This window comes from Sciurus carolinensis, unplaced genomic scaffold (genome assembly GCF_902686445.1).
Source record: "Sciurus carolinensis unplaced genomic scaffold, mSciCar1.2, whole genome shotgun sequence".
In the NCBI taxonomy this organism is placed as follows: Eukaryota; Metazoa; Chordata; class Mammalia; order Rodentia; family Sciuridae; genus Sciurus; species Sciurus carolinensis.
This window is the reverse complement of record NW_025920165.1, coordinates 1-18,709: the sequence shown is the minus strand read 5'-3', so window position 1 is coordinate 18,709 and position 18,709 is coordinate 1. Positions and strand designations below refer to the sequence as shown.

Below are 18,709 nucleotides of genomic sequence, written 5' to 3'. Positions count from 1 at the left end.
TTGGCAGCAGTAACTACCAGGTCAAAGGCAGTTTGTTTTGTTTTAAGATGGTGATGTTAGAGCATATTTAATGCTGATGGAAATGATCCAGTGGAGATAAAATATAAGGATACCAGGGTAATGTTCTTGAGTGAGAGGAGGTGGAATCTAATAATGCACAAGTAGAGGGGTTGGCCTAGACAGTAGAAGGCACAGTATGAAAGCAGATTTGGTAGTGACAGCACCTGATCTCTCCTGACTCTATTGTCTAAATGAAATAAGAAAAAATGGCATCTGGTGAGCTTGTGTGGGAGGGGTGTTGGGGGTTTGAGGATAGAAAGGTATGAAATAGTTGTCTAGGAAAGTGGAGAGTGAAAGCACGAGAGGAATATGGTACCATTGCCAAACAGCAGTGAGGGCCACTTGAAGTTGATGGTCAGGAGACCAGGCAGCATGGTGTGCATTGGCTGCAGGTGGGGAAGAGTTAGGGAATTGAGTCTTACCAGGGTAGGATATTTGCCAGATGAATGCAATAGAGTGGTAATAAAGTTGATCATATCCCCACTGTCTAGAATAGAGATGAACATGATAGATAAGCACTTGTGGAGCTCAGGTTCTAGTGATGAAGAGATATAAAAAGTAAAGAAAGTACAAATAAACTGTCAGGTAGAATAGTGCTAAGAGGGTAATGATATTGAGAATAGGACTGGGGAGTAGCTGAGTAGAGTGGGTTGAAGAGGATGTCAATAGAAAAATGACATTCAAATTAAGGTCTGAATGATGGGAAGTCACCTTTATAAAATCAGAGGGAGAAAGTTTAGAGGGATCACAAAGGCAAAGCCATTGAGACAATATGTGTAAGGGATAATAAATATATTTAAAAATTGGTGAGAGAGCTGGGTACAATGGAGCACACCTGTAATCCCAGCTACTTGGGAGGCTGAGATAGGAGGATGGCAAGTTCAGGGTAACCCTGGGAAACTTAGTGTCACTGTCTCAAAGTAAAAATGACTGTAAAATGAATTAAAAGGTATGTAAAATGAAAAGCAATGTGGCTCAATGGTAGAACAATTACCTAGCATGTGTGGGACCCTGGGTTCAAACTCTACTGCTGAAAGAAAAAAAGATAATGAAGATACACTTGAAGGGATTTGGTCATTGATAAGCACATGGTTGAAGGTGAGAGAAACAGATTCCAGGAGAACTCCCACAGGTGTTTACCCTGGGATATGGATGTTTGTGCTATTCCTGAGGGATTATAAGAGAGAAAATCTGGTTTGAGGGAGGAAAGATAATAAATTCACCTGTAGGATGTATTGAATTTATACCTAGAACAGTGTCTAGCCCATAGGTAGCACTGAGAAAGTATTCTTAAATACTTGAGTGAGGGGCCTTTGGAATGTCTGAAAATATAGGACCTATGATTGTTATAACCTTGAGGAAAAGACAGGACATTTAACAAATGGGCAAACTAAGGCACAGAAAGTTTAGGAAACTTGTTCAATATTTTCTAGTGAGTCAGTATTAACTGCCAGAACAAAGTCTAGCTCAATTCCTTTTTCATTCATTGCTAAGGCTACATAGTCATAATGCTTTTATTAATTCTTTTTTATTCTTCCACAAAAGGGAATGCCCTCTGACAACAGCAACCTAGTAACATTAACAGTAACCAAATCATGTCTTTGATAGATCTCAGCATCAACCTCAACCAAAAAAATCATGATTAAAGCACAGGTTAGTGTACAGGCTATATTTGCTGTCCACTATGTCCTTGATCTACTGGGTTACAGTAGGATACTAGTTGGCAGCATCTAGTGAGTCAGATATGGAGCTTCAGTAAAAGATGTGACCATAGGGAAAAATGTTTCAGACCTCTTCTTGCATTCATGAACTTGGATTTTGGGGCTAAGGTTAGGATTATGTCAGTGCCCTACACTGAGTTGAAAGCAATTTGGGTTTCCTTTCTCCCAAGCAAGGAAAACCTACTCTTGACTTTGATGTAATTATATATCTTAGGCATCAGATTTATATAATAAATGTAAAACCCAGAGAGCCCAATGAGACTGTGCATTTAAGTATAGCAGGAAGTGCTTTACAAAAGCACTTCTTGCCCAGTCACCTCTGAGAATTGTCACTCCCTTTCAATACCAAAGGTAAGGGCACACACTAAAAAATTATCAAAAACTTATTGATTTTTTTTTCTTGAATGTTGATCAGGTTTTTAATCTTTATAGTTAAGAACAGCTTCAAGAAAATAATGTACTTTTAATATCTTGGTATATTGATTGCTATCTTAGGACAATTGCTGAAGAATATTTATATGGAATTGTGATTTATAGAAGAGATGCACAAACCTTACTCTATGTTTCTTTTACTATGCTGGTGGCTTTCTAGGAGTAGTATTTGTAATTAAAATGTATAAAGAGATGCTGAAGGTAATCTATATTTATCCTTTTACTACAATTTCTGATCGTATCAGTAGCCCTCTGAAGTGTGAAATAATCATGGGCATTTGGTTAATGAATTGTGCATTGTTGCTGTTCATTCATGGAATTTGCTCTTTTATTATATTTGATGCTTCACTTAACAACAAATTTTGCTTTCTCTGTGTTTGATATGTTTTTACCAAATTATTCCTGATTGTATCCATTAATCTTTAGTCACATTTGACAAAAATAAATTACTGTGATCTTTTAAAGTTACCAGTTATAATTAGATTTTTCAGGACATCAAAGTTTTGGGGGAACCACTAGATGTTAAAGGGCTTATATAAAAATGTTTGCACAAGCTTTTTGATAAAATACTGTACCCAAATGCAAAAAAAAAAAAACCAAAAAAAAAACTTATTGAGAGCACAGGTCAGAGATTGTAGATAGCTTTTCACTGAATCTTCTCTGTGTCTCTTTTGTTTGACAGAGCAGTTCTTCTTTTCCTATTTCATTTGTTTAAAGTACTAGAATTGAACCCAAGGTTTTATGTGTGTTAGGGAAGCACTCTCCTACTGAGCTACATCCCCATTCCTTTTTATTTTATTTTATCTGGGGCTTGGGTAGTCTGGCTAAGTTGCCAAGGCTGGTCTCAAACTGTGACCTTCCTGCATTAGTCTCCTGAGTAGTTATGATGACAAGCTTGTGCCATTTTGCCCAACTTTTTTTTTATTCTAATTTAATACTTTTTTCAAATTGTAATTTGAAAAAAGAGCAATTTCACTCTTTTTGGTCCAGCAGGAAAACATTTATGCAATCTACCTAGCTAGTCCCTGAAGACTTTGAGTGTACTACTGCTGGAGTTTAACTTTTCTGACAGATTTTCATGTAAGGAGCAGATTATCTCAGCAGTAAAATTGCATAAAACCAATTGTTCCTCTCGATAGAGCCTACACTGAAATCCGAAGAATACTCTGTGACCTTCTCTTCCTCTGGGTTGATAAGAACCCAAAGTCATCTTTTACCCTAACTGCACAAAGCCTTGGTCTTAGGTTTGAAAAATGAACATACCTGTTGCACATATATCTGTATTCCTGAGGTACAGTTGTAATATTTAGCCAAGGAAATTTTCCATTTTGATACCCCAAAATGCTCAAAAATGGAATGTAAAATAATCTTCAACCTCAGAGGACTTAAATAATCTGAGAGTGCTTCCAAAAGGACCATGACACATAGTAATTCATAGTAAGGACAATATAGTTGTCCTATAACACTGTTGAGAAATAAATAGACCACTTCTTAAAAAAATATTTTTAGATGTTGATAGACCTTTATTTTATTCATTTATTTATATGCCATACTGAGAAATGAACCCAGTGCCTCACACATGCTAGGCAAGTGCTCTGCCAGGGAGCCATAACCCCAGTACCACCTTTAAAAAAAAAAATAAGAAACCAAACACAAATTTGAATTTCCATGGTATTGTAAAAGACCAAAATACTTTAGCTGGAAATAAATCTGGAGATCACCCAACTGTCTGCATCTCACCAGTAAAGACTCAAAAGATCAGGAGTTATCCTTCATGGTTGAGGTTCCATGGTAATCTCATTAGCTTGGGAAGTCCACAGGCATAGTGTTTTCCCCATTTTCATGACCCATAGATGTGGTCTCTGAAAGCAAACAGAATCAGAGTGTGCTTTATCTACTCAATTATAGTTCATGCATAGCCAACTTTGGTAGATTGTATTCCTCTTCCCAACTCTCCATCTTCTCCCCTAAAGGATCACTGTGCATCCAGACCCTTAGTCATGTGACTTTCTGTGTCTCTCAATGTACACAACCCATGTGCTTTGTTTTGGAATGTTTATGAATATATGAATTGAAGCTTTAAATGTGCCTGCTTTGATTGTTCCTAGTGCCTACTATGAAAGCTCTATAAATCAAATAAGTTCCATGGTGATTAAAATTTTTCCTAAACTTCCATGTAAATATTAATTCATATAATTTCCAAAAGTGTATGTGTATAGATTATGTGCGTGTGTCTTCACATCATCACCTGTAGAACTAGAGTTGGAACTAGAGGTGTGCCTGCATTTTCCTTCATCATGCCTCTTTATGACTTCCATATCTCCTTTCCATGTTAAGTCTCCACCTTAAGTCTTCTGCTAATAGATAAAGGTAATTGTTGTTTATTTCAATGGCTATCCTGTACGTGTTTGGCCCTCACCACCTTGATTTGCACTTATTGTCTGGGAAATTATCTGCTATTAATATTTTCTTTATTTTTTAATTTAATATTTTATTTGTTCTGTTTAGCTATACATGACACTAGAATGTATTTTGGCATATTATACATACATGGAATATAACTTTCTATCCTTGTGCTTGTGCATGTTGTGGAGTTATACTGGTTATGAATTCATATGTGAACACAGGAAAGTTATGTTCAATTCATTTCCTATTCTCATTCCCCTTCCTTTCTTTCATTCTCCTTTATCTAATGTACTTCTATTTTTCCCTTCCCCTACCTTATTGTGTGTTAGCGTCTACATATCAGAGAAGATATTCAGCCTTTGGTTTTGGGGATTGGCTTATTTCACTTAGTCTCCATTTCTGTCCATGTATTTGCAAATGCCATAATTTCATTCTTCTTTATGGCTCAGTAATATTCCATTGTGTATATATACCACATTTCTTTATCCATTCATTTGTTGAAGAACATCTACATTGGTTCCATGGTTTAGCTATTGTGAATTGAGCTGCTATAAACATTGATGTGACTGTGTCACAATAGTGTTGATTTTAAGTCCTTTGGGTATAAACCTAGGAGTGGGATAACTGGATCAAATGGTGGTTCTATTTCAAGTTTTCTGAGAAATCTCCATATTGCTTTCCAGAGTGGTTGCACCAGTTTGTAGTCCCCCCCAGCAATGTATGAGTGAACATTTTTCACCATATCCTTGCCAACATTTATTCTTACTTGTATTCTTGATAATTATTATTCTGACAGGAGTGAGACAAACTCTCAATATCATTTTAATTTGTATTTCTCTAATCACTAGAGATGTTGAACTTTTTTTATGTTTGTTGTGTTGTTGTCAGATGTGAGTTGGCCTCTCGGGAAGAGAGTGAGTGCGACGGTGCCCCTTTGCCCAGACACCAGGAGCCAGGTTCTGTGATGCAGACTCAATTTATCCAGAAAGTGCAATAATTTATATATGAAGTGAGAACCAATCATTTTAATGAGATAGCCAGGCCACTGCTCAGGTTACATGTTTACACTATCGTACTACAGGGAAGAGCAGACTTCTACTGGGGACCAGGGAGGCCCAAGAGGCATTGGGTCATCACAGAATGCTCTCATGTTACATGATGAGAGCCCAGTTTTCTGTGCTCAAACCCAGTCCATACCTTGGATCCATGCCTGGTACACCCCAGGATTCTCCTATATTTTCAAAATAGTATAATCCTCACAGGTTAGGTAGAAGTTGCTCACATTTGCTCTTCTTATGTTCCTTGGTGATAACTTGATCATAATTTTACACATAGATTAAAGGAGAACCAGGAAAATACAGTTCTTCTTTGTGCAGCCCCATTCCAAAGTGATATTGTAAGAGGAGGAACAAACATTTTACTGAGTATCTAGCAGTGTATGCTTCTTGTCTAACCACTAAAATTCATTGTTAATTCTGCTCTTGATATGCTCATTCCTACCCCAAGGACAACAACTCCAAATCCATCTGGCTACTGCATCCAACTTGAATTGTATGTCTGGGTGACATGCAGTTGTCTCTTTCAGATTCAGATGTAGCTCCTTGTGGTCCAGTGATTCATTAACAGAAAGAATACCATCTGTGTTCTCCAACACCTGACAAACCATGGTTTAATAGAAACTGGACGGTTGTAGATGAGATGTCTTGTTCTTAAGTATCCCTTGACACTTCCACTACCATAGGTCTTGGGAGAAATGGAATGGGAAAGTAATTATTCTGAAATCTCAAAGGAAATTTAGGTAAATGAAAAAATAACATTGCTTTATCTTCCTAGGAGAAAGTAGCATTAAAGAGAAGGAAAGGTCCTTGGTGACAATAGTCACTCTTTTTGGTAGTAATCTGTGAGGACAGACACTATTTAAATAAAGGTTTTAGTGGAAGTGTTGCAGGAGCAAAGTGAGATAAGAATTCAGAGCAAAATTAAATAGCAGTTCTTTAAAATAAGAACTACTTGACTAGGTCATCTTGATGGGTCCATTGAAAGATTAGTATATTTTGATGAATAACTTTTGACAGAACCACATCAAAAATTTAAAACATTCTGCCCAGTGCTGTGGCACTCACCTGTAATCCCTGCTCAGGATGTTGAAGCAGGAGGACCACAAGTTCAAAGTCAGCTTCAGAAAAGTAGTGAGACCCTAAGAAACTTACTGAGACCCTGTCTCAAAATGAAAATTAATGGGTTGTGGCTCAGTAGGTAAGGACCCAGGTTCAATCTCTCATACCCCAACCAAAGTGAAAACATTCCTTTTTATACACATATACATACATATTAATATATAATTAATATATTATATATAATATATAATCAATATGTATGTATATATTAATATGTATGTATATATACATTTATGCACACACACACACACACACACACACACACACACAAACTCCACCTTTCATCCTCCTTTCATTCTCCCATTAGTGATGTGGACATTATGTGTTTCCCATTGTGTGCTTCCTATATTTTTATAAAATTCAGACCATATATTGGTCTAAGACAGGCATCTTCCTGGTGGAGTAAAATAATTCTCCAAGCCAAAGATCTATTTGTAACCATATTTAAAAGTAGTTGAAATGAAAGTAGCTCTAGTTCATCTAAAAGTAGTTTAAAACATGCATGGGGATTTTAAAGTAAGTTCTACCAGTAGTATAGATCTGAAGATTCAGTTTGTGGGGTGGGGAGAAGGGAGAGAAAGGGTTAGGATCACCTGTTTGAACAGATTTCCTGCAAAGAGGGTGTTTTCTGTATTTTGGCATTTCTATCAAGCTTGCTTGGGAGTTGTTGACAGTTTTGTTTTAGTTTTGATGGGTCCATTGAAAGATTAGTATATTTTGATGAATAACTTTTGACAGAACCACATCAAAAATTTTAAACATTCTGCCCAGTGCTTTAAGGGAAAACCAGGAAGTTAAAAGTGAATGTGCAGAGTAGGGGAGCAAAAGAGATTAGAGGACCATGCTGTCTCCAGAGGGAGTAAAAGGGCACTGCCTATAACAGCAGCTGAAAACTACAGAAGTTGTAGATGATTTTTTTGTTTTTTTTCCCGCCCAAAGCAGATTCACTTTGCATTTTCTGCCCATTAAGAGAGGGAGAATTGCTGCCAATGAGTGAGTGGGGTGTTGGCTGAAAGGAGGTGGGGCAGAACAGCTCCTCCCCATCTACTATTGCTTCTGTTTGTACTTCTGTAGTTTATATTTCTTTTATTACAGCAGAAAATCAGATTAACTTCCAGATTGCAGCTGAAGAATCAGGCAGACGCTTCTGGAAGCAGTAAGATAACACTATGGAGCTTCTCAGCTCTGGGTCCTGGAGACAACAGGGCTGCCTTGTCCTGTGCAGGAGATTCCTTCTGAAGAAGACAACTAGATCTGACTTTCCCAAAGTCACCTCTTGTTACAGCATTTATTTGAGTGTCATGGCAACTGTCTTTCTTAAAAACCCTTGACAGATTTGTGCTTTCTGTCTCTTGTCATTCTTTCTTTAGGACAAGTGACATTGCCATAGCCAGGTAAAGACCTGTGGAGATCATGACCAAGAAAAGAATTGCTGAGATTGGGAGTGAATCCTGTGGGCTCTCTTCTGTCAAGTGCTGCCTGGATAAAGACTTGGAATCTGTTTGCTTTGAAAGGACTGACATTGGATGACTGTGTAGGTATCAGGTAAATCTCCTTGTCCCTTAATATTGAAGTCCTCCCTGCAGATGGGTGCATGCAACATTTTATTCTCATGTTAGGAAATATGAGATCCTGATAGTGACTAAACCTGATAAAATTCTGCCTGTTGACTTCTTAACATCCCCCCACCCCACATTTTATGAGAGTTTCTCTTTCCCTCTGTTGACTGAAAAATGCATTGCAAATGTCCCTTTTCTTCCTTTTCTACTGTCTATGAAAACCTCAGACAACTTTTTCATTTCATTAGTTTTTTTTTTTTTCCAGAAGAGGGAAACAATCTGGTGAAGCAGGGAGGATGAGTAACAGAACAACATATATTAGAAAGCACAAAGGGATTGGAAAATGTAGAGTGGTTGCTTCTGATATGTCTTAAAGGTAAATGATCTAGAATTGCCTGCTTACCACTCCTTCCAGGAATACCCCCCTCAAATCCTCAACATTATGTTTTCTATTAAAAAAAAATCCAGGTATTTTTCTGACATTTCTCATCCTTGAATAAAGTATAAAATTTGATAGAATTGTTTGCTGTAAATTTCTTGCTTTGAGAAGTTCAAAGTCCCTTGTCTTCCAGAAGAGGGTAGAGGGCACCTGAAAATGGGTTTTCTTGTACTTACACATACTCAGTTTTAAAGTTAAATTGTTTTAATATGCACATCCACCCCTACAACTTGTTAGTAAACATTGACAATATCATCTATTTAAGTGGTATGCTTATTAAGTGCCAAAAAGTATCAGTCACCTTCATTGATCTCTAACTTGGTTTATTTTTAAACTCATTTTCTGGACAAGTGAATGGAATTGAGGCATCACAGGTATATTTCACATCATAAAAACTAACAGTGTTGGCCAGCTACTTAAAAGTGGCCTTATGACATTTCTTAGTTAACAAATGTGTTGTATCTTAGCTCCATTTTGGGAACTAATTTTGACTATAGTCTTATTCAGATCTAAAATGAATCCCCTTAACAAATTCCTATACCTTTATCATAATCAGATATGGGCTGAAAACCCTGTTAATTTGTTTTTAGTAACAGAAAATTCTACACTTGAAATCCAGTCACACCTTAGTTTAGAGGTTAAAAGCACCATTTTAGATTCAAAGACTGTCATATACAAGAAGTATGACCTTGGGCAAATCATTAAACCTCTCTGGCCACTGTTTTTTTAATCTTTAGGAAGGGATAATAGCAATACCCCCTTTGTACAGTGATCATAGGGAGTAAGAGAATGAATAATTACATCAATCACTTACAAAAGTGACAGCTCTGCATATGGTTACTTGTCAGTTATTATTCATGCCTAGAGTGAGACCCCCACATTTTGAGTCTCCTTAAGCACCCTAGCCAGGTTTGGCAATTATTGAACAGCAGTGAAATCAATTGAGGCAAGGATGATGTTGGGAGTGTAGCCATTATTCTGCCTGATTATCAGTTTTGTGGTTTTTAAACTCTAAAGGGATTTGAAGTTAAAATCTGCTGAATATACATCATGGGGATTTCTTTTTTATTATCCTATGGGCAAAATTTCAACACCTTATAAACTGCTTCTATAAAAAAATAAAGTTTCATCATATTGCTCTGACTTCTCTGACTTTTCTTAACACACACATACCTATGTGGTTCACTATTATATTCTAAAACCAAGAATGATGCCTGGCATATATTTCCTACCCAATATATTTATGTTTAATAAGTGGATTTCTGAGAAGGAAACTGTCCTGAGTGGCTGCTAAGAATGTTTATGGAGCTATAGAACCTCTTTTTCACATTTTTCAGTTACATAGCTGTGGAGACTAAGGTATTAAAAACATCCTTTAATGGACTGAACATATTTTGCATGCTGCTGGTGGTTACCTTGAGAACTTTTTCCTGAGATGTACTTCTCTATCAGTCCCATGATCATTACTTGGAGTCTAGTTGTCCTTGCATCTCCCAAAACTTTTTTATAATTTGTTAGAGGTTTCATATGTAGAATTTATCTAAGCACTTTGAAATACCACCTCCACTGGTATGTGGCCAATAAGAACACTGGGAATTCAGGGTTTCTATTTTTTTATTTTTTGTGACTGTTTCCTGGGATTCAGTATATTTTTATTTTCTTCTCAGGTAGTACCACTTGTACTTTCCTATTGTGATTCCTCTTTCATTTTTCTATCTGCCAAACAAGTATTTTCTCAGACACCACCATTTCTATTTTCTGACCATATTCCACCTACCAAACTGGTATTGTCTCCTTCTTGTACAGCTGAAAACTTTCTAATAATAATTATATGAACTCTCAAGACATTAATTTCAATCAATTCTTGATCTCTTCATTAACATTAAGTAAGATTGATGGTAGAAAGTAGGTTGTGATATGATATATATATCAGTTTACTTTGATGTTACCTTATGAATGAAATTACTTGAAAATTTAATAAAGTTCTTTCAAAATGCTAAGGATTTAATAAGTACTCAATGCTATAAAATAATCTTGATATTTTTTAGTCAAACTGCAGATCTAAAAATCATTAAAGCATGCTAAACTGTGCTTTTCAAACTTTAATGTACACATGATTTACTGGAGATTCTCATGAACTAATTTGGAGTATACCAAAATTCTCCATTTCTGACAAACTCTAAGTGATATTTATGCTGATCATCAGATAACTATTTCACATAGTAAAGTTTTAAAGTATAGACAGATAGACAAATAGATGCCATGTGGGTACAATATAATATAAAGTGTTACTGTTACTGTTTAATCAGAAAATTAAATAATATACACCCTTTAATGAAATATGTTTTTTTAAAAAAACATAAATTTCATAACTCCTCCTTTCTCAAAAACATGGCAAAAAAAGAGAATAAGACAATAAATGGATTGAAAAGCACTTAAAATGATATAATTGTCCACTTTTGCTACATATTTAAGAATTAATCACTGGGAGAACACTAACAAAAAATGATGTCAGCCCATTCATGAGATTATGGTTGTGTTGATCTGGAGTCCCAATAAAGCTCTCTGCTAGGTAGTATAGGAAACATGAACAGCTAAAATGTTAATTAGGGCAGAGATATAGTCATAACCACAACTTAAATGAATACTTTGGTTGAAATAGGTAAAATAAATAAGAAAAGACTTGAAAGGAGACTCCTGAAACTTTATTAGCAGTCAAAAAGAAATAAATATGGAGCAGACAAATGAGTATGGTCAATTTTGGATTCCTAGATTAAATATTTTTTAATAAGAATTGGGAGGCAAATAAACCTGAATGTGGATAAATCCAACACTCTGTTTTCTGGATATTTAATGTTTTGTAATACCCACTCTCCTAATATTTATACATTTCTGTAATACAATGGAAGGAGAGGGTCCAAATTGTTTGGATTTTGTATAATCAAAAAGAATTTAAATGTAATAGATTTGAAAACCTGTGTTTTGTGACATTTCAGTGACAGAATAACAGGCTGGATTCATAGTGCATTATTTTATTGGATTACGACCTTAACCCATGAAGTAATTAATTGGACATCTTTGAGGAAGCAAAAAGTTTGTTGTAGGAAGGAAGACACCAAATTAGGGATTAATGTCATGTGAATCAGTGCTTCTCAGTTTTCATGTGCATCTGAATCAGTTGAGGATTTTGTTATGTTAGTTCTGATTCAGTAAGTCTAGGGAGGGTTCTAAAATTATGCTTTTCTAACAATGTCCCTAGTGATCCCCTTTGTTCTGGTTCAGACCATACTTTGGGAAGCAAGGATCTAGAACAGTGGTTCTCAAATTTCAGTTATTTTTAAGCTTTAAATTGTTTTCTTTTTATTTTATGAATAATGCTGACAGTAACATCCTGTAACAATAATTTTTGTTTGCAAGTCTGAATATTTCTTTAAAAGGCTATGTAAATTTCAAGGATTTTTATATACATTGCAAAATTACTCAGAAAATATTATACTAACTTATACTCTCCCTAGTACGTTTTGATCTAATCCTTTTTTACTCATTTAAATGACTGTTACCCAGCAATAGTAACAATGGGGTAAATAACAACTTATACTGGAAAGAGACTTAGTACATTTTCTTGAGAACAGTGTCTCAATATATATGAAAATTCTTGAGACTTATTCATTCATCTGGGAAGTTCTCACTTGGAATTTCTTGTGATTGCCATCCAATGAGTGCTAAGACTGAATTTAATGTGACTACTTTGTTCACATGTTTAGAACTTTAGGTGGGATAGCTAGAATTTCTGGGGGCTATTTGAATATTTCTCTATCCTAGATATTTTCTTCCATGTGCCTAGGTTGGACTTCCTAACAGTATTGTGGTCTCAATGTAGTTGGAATTTTTATAGTAAAGATTTAGAATATCCTCAAAAAGCCCAGGTGTTCAAGTCTTGGTATCCAATGCAGCATTGTCCAGAGGTGGATCTTTTGGAAAGTGATTCATTCATTAGGGTTCTGACATCATCAATGAATTAATTCATTGACAACTGAATGGATTACTAGGCAGTGGTAGAAACTGTAGGCAGGTGGGACATGGTTGAAAAGTAGATCACAGGTTCAGGGGGTATAACTTTGGGGACTCTATCTTGTCCTGGGCCTCTTCCCCCAACCCCTGCTTTCTGGCTACCATGAGCTGAGAAGATTTCCTCTGCCACACCCTTCTGCCATGATTTTCTGCCTTGCCTGAAGCCAAAAGCAGTGGAGCTGAATCCTCTGAATAGATGATCCAAAAGAATTCTTTCTCATTGTCAGGTATTTGGGTTGCAGCTACAAAAGCTAACTTCTTACATGGCTGCTAGGTTCCACCAAAGTGAGCCTTCTAAGACACCCAGGTGGAAGCTGCAAGGCTACTTATTACTTAGTATTGAAAGTCATTCAGTGGCATTTCAGTTGTATACTGTTGGTCAAAAGCAAGTCATAAAGATACTGAGATTCAAGGGGAAGGAACTACACAGAGGCACAAGTACTGGGAGATGTATGGAGGTGGTGTATGTTTGCACCTGTTTGAATTGGCATTTATTACAGGAAATTTTTCAACTCTTCACTGGCAATTTGTAAATCATGAAATTAGTTCTCAATTTACCATGAATACTTCTAATTTACTGCAGGAAAATCCTGAAGGAGGGAGACTCAGTATTTACAAATTGGTAATCATCAATTCTTCTAAGGAGATGATGTGCTTCAGTGACTACAGCATCCCAGATCATTATCTTAACTTCATGCACAATTCCTAGGTCCTTGAGTATTTCAGGATGTATGCAAAAGACTTCAACCTTTTAAAGTATATCCAGTTTTAAAGTGGGTGTCTTTGTGTTTGAAGTTCTTCATCAAGAAAATGAATAATGTGACTTCATTTACCAGTGCTTTTGTGTAAATATTAGCTTGATATGTTCAAGTACAAAGACTCCACTCTTTGTTCTCTCTCTAAAATACCCCTGGGAAAGGCTCTCATATATTTTGGCTTCTGATACAGAAAGATACCTGCCACTAGTAGTTTCATTGTCTTCATTTCACACTCTGCTTATAATAAAGGAGATGAGGGGAATGAATAGGTATGGGAAGTTTAAGTCTTTCTGGTTCCACAACTCTTCCACTATTGCTTTATTCTTTTATACTTTCTGAGGCACTTTTCAATATATTATTTTATGTGATCACCAAAACCACTTGGTGAAGTACTTAGTGACTGGGAAGTTATTGAGGAAGCAAAGAAATTAAATCTGGTGGAGAAAGTAGAACACTGAATTAGGAAACAAAACCCTGAACTCTGGCCCTTGTTCTTACCACTAATTAATTTCTGACCTGAGATGAGTTAGTTTCTCAACTTGAATTTATCATAATTTTCTTTTTATGTAAAAGAAGATGATTGTACTGTATGACTTTTGGTTCCTTTCTTCTCTAAAGTCTGCTGTGATTTTTCCATAATTTATAATCATGATTTATAATCATAACAGATATATCACCTGGCTTAAAGCCCAAACCTTCCACCTTTTTCTGTTTAGCAACAATAATAAAATGGTATTATCTGGTGACAATTTCCAAAGCCAGTCATTTATAGCACAGTGGTGCATCTCTGACCTGTTTAAGTGACAGTTCTCGAACAAGTTTGTTACTGTACTAAGCAGTGATGGTGCAAAGACAAAAAAATAAGTAACTTAACTAAGTAACTGTGTTTAAAGACACAGGAAAATGAAGAAATTATTATTATACATATAAGTAATAAACCAAGTGATAAATGCTATAGAGATCTATACATTGCAGCTCAGAAGAGGACTGTTTAACCCATCAGGAAAGAGGAATCAAGTTCCAGGAAAGATTTTTAGAGAAGATAATGTCTAAACTGAGTCTTGAGTAGAAAGAAGTCTACCAAATGAAGAAGGAATAAAAGGATGATCCAAGTAGAATCACCAGCTTGTGTAAAAACACATGACAGGAACTATAAATAATACAGAATGGTTAAGTCTTAGTGTCTCTATTATTCAACCAAGACATTATAGCCAAGGCCCTAGAAGCTCATTGGAATGCATTCTTGATGTTTCCTTAAGCTGGCAGAGTAATCCATATTTATTGCTTTTTTTTGATAAACTAAAAATTATACCACTATTTTCCTATCTCACAGCCTCTTTCTCTATAATTACTTGTAAAGTGGGCATATGTAAAAGGCAAAGAGAGATTCCTTTAAAAAATAAGAGCCACTGAAATATTTTCCTGCTCTAACATTAAAGGGAACCTCATAGTCACATGTTTGAGGTTAGTCAAAGAGAACAGGATTTGGGTGTCAGAAGACATCAGAGAATTTGGGGATGTCTGGGGTTAGTGGAGGAATAGGTGTTTAGTGCACAGTGTGTCACAGAAGTACAAGAGAAATTCAGGATTTATTCAGGTGCTACAATGCCTTAAAGCAGAGACTAAAAATTCTTGCAAATCCTACTTTTATAGAGGCACAGGAGAGTACATTAGTCTGTCAATTCCATTTTACTTTATCTGCCTTATAGAAGTCTTCTCATTCGGACCACAACCTCAAACAAAACTGTTCTTTTCAGAGTATAAAAATCAAATATTCTTGCAAGCACCCTGATGATGTGATGGTACCTGTGATGTGATGGTACCTGCAGTATCAATGTTTTGTGTAATATTTTGCAGGATAAGTCATGTCTGGGAAGATATATATCATACTGGCTATGGTTACAGTCCCCTGTGTATGTTACTTTGCTTTCAGACCACTGTGTACAGTGCGAAGAAGAGGCCTGATTTCTCTACTTCAGGCCAATGGGAGGTGGTCACTGAGTGTAATGGGAAAAAGGAGGTTAATGTCTTTGATGGAGTCATGCTTTGCACTGTCCATCACCCTAATGCTCACTTACCCCTGGAAAGCTTTCCAGGTGAGTGACCTACCAGAAAGGAGGTTGACCCTCAAGTCATGCCTTTGACACTGAGGAAAAGAAGGTTGTGGTCTGAGAGGGCTTACCCTAATTGTGCATGTTCCATTGAAAATGGGATACTTTTTGGTTGCCATTTGGACAATGGTAATTTTAGAGTTTAGAGGTCTGTGAACAACCATGCCACCACGTAATGCCATTTCAGTCAAGGCTGGAATATAGACAGAATGGTGATCCCATAAGATTATAATGTGGACTTAAAAATTCCCAGTGGCTGAGTAGTATCATAGCCATTGTAATATCATGGTGATGTTGATGTACAAACCCATCTGCACTGTCAGTTGTATAAAATTATAGCTCACACAATTATGTATGTGGTACATAATAAAAATAAACCATGTTACTACTTTATGTATTTACTGTACTACATTTAGCATAGAGTATACTGTTTCTACTTATAGAAACATTTACTATAAATCAGACTGCCATGTTACACCAACTAGCCTCACATGTCTAATGTTTATTGTGGGTCTTGATTGCATCGGGAGGCCACATCGAGTAACTGGCCTAAACAATCTATGCTTATGTAAGAACTTCTGTGATGTTTTCACAATAATGAAACCAACTTACAGCAAATTTTTGGGAATGTATGTATTTCTGACAAGTAGAACATGATTATATTTAGTTTCACAATGACTTTAGTCTTCTTAAGGATCAAAAAGGAAGACTGTGGAACTCTTACACATTGGTTCACATGTGGAATTTTTCAGTGATTGAGGAAACAAACAAATATTGAGTTTCTAAGGATTAAATGAAAGCTTGAATAATTTAGTTTCAGTTTGGGACCTGAACTTTCTTTTTCTAAAAAATGCACTTTATGTATATCCTGAGTATACAGAAACATATATACTCTAGTTGAAATGGGAGTATGTATCTAAAGGAATGAAAAGACAAAAGAGAATGGCAGTTTTCTGAGGCAGTTCGGATTTGTGAGTCTGCAAATACAAAATAAAAAGTACTCACAATAAAGGAATCACAAGTTACTATTCTGGGACTATGGAAGAAAAAAATAAGCAAAAGTATTCATAACAATGACAAGAATAGCTGAATAAAGGGAGATCATATGGATAATATGTTCTTCAACTTTAAATTCTACAAAATAATGATTTTACAAATGATATTCATCATATAAACTATCATCCAAAAATTATTTTATGTTCTCTTGCAGGAATTGAGAAGTTCAAAGGACAGTACTTCCATAGTCGAGACTATAAAAACCCAGAGGCATTGGCTGAAAAAAGAGTCTTTATAATTATTGGGAATTCTGGAGGAGATCTGGCTGTAGAGATTAGTTACACAGTCAAGCAGGTTTGAGTCAATGATTTACTTTAATTTATTCTATCTTCAGTCTTATCAAGAAGGTAGACCCAACAGAGTATGGATGGCTGCACATTGCCCATCAGTACCAGTGGCAAATATGGGGCTTGGTTTCATTGCCTCAATTGGCATCATGATTGATGCTAATGGAGAGGCATGATCACTGGTTAGAGTTCCACTATTCAGTTGGCTTTATGCTAAGGAATAAGTTCACTGCTTCAGACTGCACTCAGAATCCCATTTAGGGCTGGGACTGTAGCTCAGTGGCAAGGCCTGGCATGTGTGAGGCACTGGGTTTCATCCTTAGCACCACATAAAAATAAACAAATAAAACAAAGGCATACTGTCCATCTACAACTACAAAAAAATTTTTTTAAAGAATTCTAGTTAGCCTCTCCCTGGCTTTGATGAAGACCAGGTATTTGATGGAAAAGTTTGTGTAAATGTAATATTGAGAGTGTGAATTGTTCATTGGCCAGAGGAAATGCCATGTTCTCATATAAAGGAAGGCACATTTTGTTAATTAAAAACTTTTACTTAACAGGATGGTGGGTGAGTTTCCTTTTTGCCACTCAAATGGAAAAAAAAGAAGCAATCTAATCTTTACAAAACCATATGGATATCAGCACTTACCCACTGAACCACTTCCCCAGCCCTTTTTATATTTTATTTAGAGACAGGGTCTCACTGAGTTGATTAGGGCCTTGCTAAATTGCTGAGGCTGGCTTTGAACTCATGATCCTCCAGCCTCAACCTCTGGAGCCACTGGGATTATAGGCATGTACCACTGAGCCCAGCCTATTCCATGATTTTTAATGAGTCCTATAGATGGTAAGTGCTAGTGAAGTTCAGAGGATGGAGAGAGAATTCTCAGCCTGAAAGGTCAGTGGTGTTCTCATAGAGGAAGCCAGTTTGATCTGGATCTTAAAAATGAATGAGTCAAGGAGAATTTAAAAGAGAACTTTTCAAACACATTAACTTTAAACAGAAACATAGTGGTGAATCACAGTGAGATATATTCTTGGACAGTGTTTGAGAAGGAAAATGGCAGGAATTTTTTTTAAAAAAGATTGTACAGAACTAAAATGTCACACTAGTGAGTTTGAACTTAGTCTTGAATAAAGTGGGAGTGCTTTCAGATTGTGAGACAGAATGATAAAAGTAAACAATATTTTCCATGCCTTAGGTATTCCTCAGCACCAGGAGTGGGGCTTGGATCCTGAATTGTGTAGAGGACCATGGATATCCTTTTTATGTCATACATTTTTCTGAACTTAAACATCTTATATCAAAGATATGTGGCCAAGCATTAACAAATACATTTTTGGAAAAAAGTATGAGTCAAAGATTTGATTATGAAATGTTTGACCTGAAGCCTAAACACAGGTATGTTCTCAGGATGGGAATGGAGTTGATAATGGTTAAGATACAAGATCAAGGATTGTTCACACAGGCTAACAGAGCTATCTCTACCCATACATTAAGAAAATCCAGAGAATTTGAAATTAATTTTTTACCTTATCAACTACAGAAGAACAAGATCTGCTGGTCTAAAGGAATTTGTCATTTATTCTCATTGGCATTAACCATTTTCTTATTCTTTCAGGTATCAGTTC

General features: G+C 36.1%; 1 pseudogene; it reads left to right on the top strand.

The window, feature by feature from the left end:
• The first annotated feature begins 8,131 nt into the window (after positions 1-8,131).
• Positions 8,132-18,479, top strand: LOC124974671 (flavin-containing monooxygenase 5-like; annotated as a pseudogene).
• Positions 18,480-18,709: the final 230 nt, after the last annotated feature.